Below are 3,608 nucleotides of genomic sequence, written 5' to 3'. Positions count from 1 at the left end.
TGACTTTGTGCGGGTGCCGCTCACCTCCCTGAGTGTCCTCCTGCCTCCCAGCTGGCTGTGCTCCCAGCCACCTTCCCTCCCCACGGATGGGCCAACAAGGCCAAGATGGCAGTGTCTGCCCATCCCGTGTCCCCCAACCTGACCTCACATCCAAAAGATAGCCTCACATAGCCCCGAGCTCCCACCCTGTTCTCCCTGCTGGCACCTGCCTCATGGTGTCAAACGCAGGCCTGCCCTCCTGGCACCTGGATCCAGGATGCCGCTGGGCAGCACCTCCAACTAGGCTACGCCTACCGAGGTCTGAGGCCGTATGAGGGGTCACCATGATGGGAGGCAGGGAGGCCTCAGGGTCCAGGGTCCCCCTCCCTGCCCAGCTCTTCCAGCTGATGCCTCCACATCTTGGGAGTGGGCTCTGATGGGGTGATGGGTCGGGGGCTTCTCAGCATTCTACAGCCCAAATACAGCCCCGCTGCAGAAGCTTCTGTCGCACCAGGAGCAGGTGTTGCACAAGTCCTTCCCCAAGATCATGAGACACCTGGTGAGTGGATGATGCCCTCGGCTCCTCCCCAGAAGTCCTGAGTCCCATGGGCCGGGGAGGCCGGAGCTCCTCATGGGGCTGGCAAGAGGCCAAGTCCCAGCCATGGCCTGACCTGGGATGGGCATTCTCTATGGGTTCAGAGTTGGGTTTCCTTTTTCTGCCCTGGTAGAGGCAGAGGCGCTGGGACGAGGGCCAAGCCACAGCTGAGCAGGGCTGAGGGAAGTGTGTCCACTGGGCGTCCATACATGGGGCAGGTGTTGGAGCCCTGGCCACCACCCCGGGTTCTGTCCCGTGGGGAACGGTCTGCAGAGGGGCCTGGAAGTGGGAGGATTTCAGGGCAACCCAGGGGGCCCTGAGCACCTCTGCTCCTTTCTTCAGGGCAAGGAAGGGCTGTGCATTGAGGGTTCCATGCTGACGAGGCTCCTCCGGTGTTTCGTTGACGGGGTAAGGAGGCACAGGGAGACCCCAGCCCAGGGACCCTCCTGCCCAGTAGTGTCCAGCTTCCCCAGGAGGACCTGGCTCACCCCCAGCCCACAGAAGGCACAGGCAGGTCCCTGCAGGGCACACAAGCCAGGCCCTGCCTGAGAGGGGGCATCTGACAGCAGAGGCCAGGGCTCAGGCCCAGCCTCATAGGCAGACTGGGTCAGGACCCAGCTTGGGAAGGAAGCCCCAAGTCCTCAGGAAGCCCCTCCTTCCAGAAGCCACATCACTGATGAGTCCCCCATGAGGAGCTGCAGTACTTTGTCTGACCCAACGTCATGGGGGGTCTCATCCCATGGACAGGGGTCCCCACCACTCCAGGGGACTGAAACCCCAATGGGCCCTGCTCAGGCCACCGAGTCCAGCCTGGAAAGCCCAAGTCCTCCCACACCTGCTCTCCCTACAGAAATCCTTCGGGCTCACCCTGCGACTGTGGGATGTGCTCATCTTGGAGGGCGAGCGGGTATTGACGGCCATGGCACATGCATCATTCAAAATACACAGGAGTGAGTCACGTGTGCCCAAGGGTGCCTGGGGGAACACGCGGGACAGACCCCGGCTGGCCTGAGGGAGCTGTCCTTACACTGCCTGCTCCATGGGGGGGGGGGAGCCTGGTGGGCTAGGCAAGGCATGCTGACACTGTGCCCCAACGTGACCCAGACGAAAGTCAGGAGTGTGATAAGCACTTCCCTGCACGGCCTTCCCCAGCTGTGGCCTCCTGTGCACAGCTCAACCCGGGTGGCCAAAAAGGACCCGGCACTACCCAGTGGGAGGTGGGCCTGGTGGAAACAGGGTGTGGGCACTGACCCCTCCCAGGGAACCCTCCTGGCCTGATGCTCGCCCTGTCCCTAGAGCGCCTCATGAAGCTTTCCTGGAACACCATCCGGGAGTTTCAGGAGCAGCTCTCTCAGAGCTGGGCCCTGGAGGACAATGCTGTCCTCAGGAACCTTCGAGCCTCCATGAAGGAACTCACAAGGACACACTGGGACCTGCCACCCCCAGGTGGGCTCCAGCATCAGATGCCCTCTTGAGTCACCCTCTGGGCAGTCAATGGTGGGGAGGGCCCTGGCCCCACCAGTCCTGCTACCTGGCCTTCCTCCTGCACCTCAGATGGGTCTGCTGGTCCTCGGGGCAGAATTTGAGCGCACGTGTGCTGGACATGCTGTGCGGGCAGGCAGGGGCTGTGGGCAGGGCCCCCCAACACCCCTCCCACACTTTCCACGTTGCTCCCCTCTCCCCCTCAAAGGGCCCTGAGGGATACTGGGGAAGTCAGACCCAGCGGTGGAAGCCCCCACCCCTACCTCCACGCAGCAGGGACCCCCCATTCTTGAGTGCTCCTCCAAGGATGTCAAGATAACGAGACAGGGGGACAAGAGAATCAGTGTCCCTGACCCAGAGAGGATTTAGGGAGAGGGCATTGTGGGGAAGCCCTGACCCAGAGCCAGAACCAAGAGTTCAGCCAGGTGTGGGATCGGTCCAGCCCCAGCATGGCGTGGAGGGCCCGGAGGGCAGAGGGGAACCCGTGCCCGGGGCCTTCTCATGCTCTGTGCAGACAGGCCCCCATGTGAGGTGGCAAGAAGGCTGGGTGACAGTGCAGGTCCCTTCCACCTATGTTCTAAATCGCGGGTGCTGAGCAGCCCTGAGGTCAGGGTGTGAGGCAGGAAGCCCTGAACCACCCAGAACACTGGGGGCCATTCCAGGAGCGACCTGAGGTTCCTCGAAAGGTCCCCCACCACAGACTGCACACAGCCCTCGCCCTGAAATCAGCTGCCTGCAGGGGCGTCCGCAGTGTCCGACCAGGAGGCCACACATGGACACTGAGGATTCCAGAGACCCAGGCTTGTGAGGTGTAGCCTTGAAGAGAACAGATGGGCTCGGTGAAGATGCCGACCACGTCTGTTTTTTTTTCAGCCAAGCTCAAGGAAGAGTCCTCGGGGGTGTCCCCTGGCATTGGGCCCCACTGTGAGGAGGACAGACAGACCCTCCCCACCTCACCAGCTCAGCTCCAGGAACTCATGCCATCAGACCCCCTGCAACAAAGGCCTTGTCCTACCCCAGCCTGGCCTGACAGGGCTGTCCCTAAGGCCCAGATTGAGACCCATCAGCATGAGGGGGCTCCTCAAGAACACAGAGCCAGATCAGAGACTGAAGATAAAGGCGATCTGTCCCACGGCGAGGTCAGGCTTTGCATTTCAGACAAATACTCATGCAGCAGCTCGTCTAGGAAATCTGTGCCACCACTCCATGCAGACGCGACCGTCGGGGACCCCAGTATTTTGTGCTGCCATTTCAAACACAGTTCCCGGGACTCTGTGAGGAATTCTCCAGGACCCAGGGCTACACGTCGCCCTCTGGAGGTCACAGAGGATCAAGATGAGGGCCACCTGTCCCCCGGCAAGGTGAGACTTAACATTCCATGGAAACGCACATCCAGGAGCTCTGTGCCATCGCTCCAGAGAGATGTGACTGTTGCAAACCCCCATTTCCTCCGGGGGCATTTCAAACACGGCTCAAGGGACTCTGCATCAGATTTTCCAGGAGCAAAGGCCACACGCTGCCCTGTGGGGGGCCCAGAGGCTGGAGATGAGGG

General features: G+C 61.6%; 1 pseudogene; it reads left to right on the top strand.

Annotated features, from left to right (window-relative positions):
• The first annotated feature begins 783 nt into the window (after positions 1-783).
• LOC116552619 lies at positions 784-3,334 on the top strand (annotated as a pseudogene).
• The last annotated feature ends 274 nt before the right edge of the window (positions 3,335-3,608 follow it).

Source organism: Sapajus apella, unplaced genomic scaffold, assembly GCF_009761245.1.
Source record: "Sapajus apella isolate SASKATOON/1434 unplaced genomic scaffold, GSC_monkey_1.0 scaffold12, whole genome shotgun sequence".
Classification (NCBI taxonomy): domain Eukaryota; kingdom Metazoa; phylum Chordata; class Mammalia; order Primates; family Cebidae; genus Sapajus; species Sapajus apella.
This window is presented reverse-complemented; position numbering and strand designations above follow the sequence as displayed.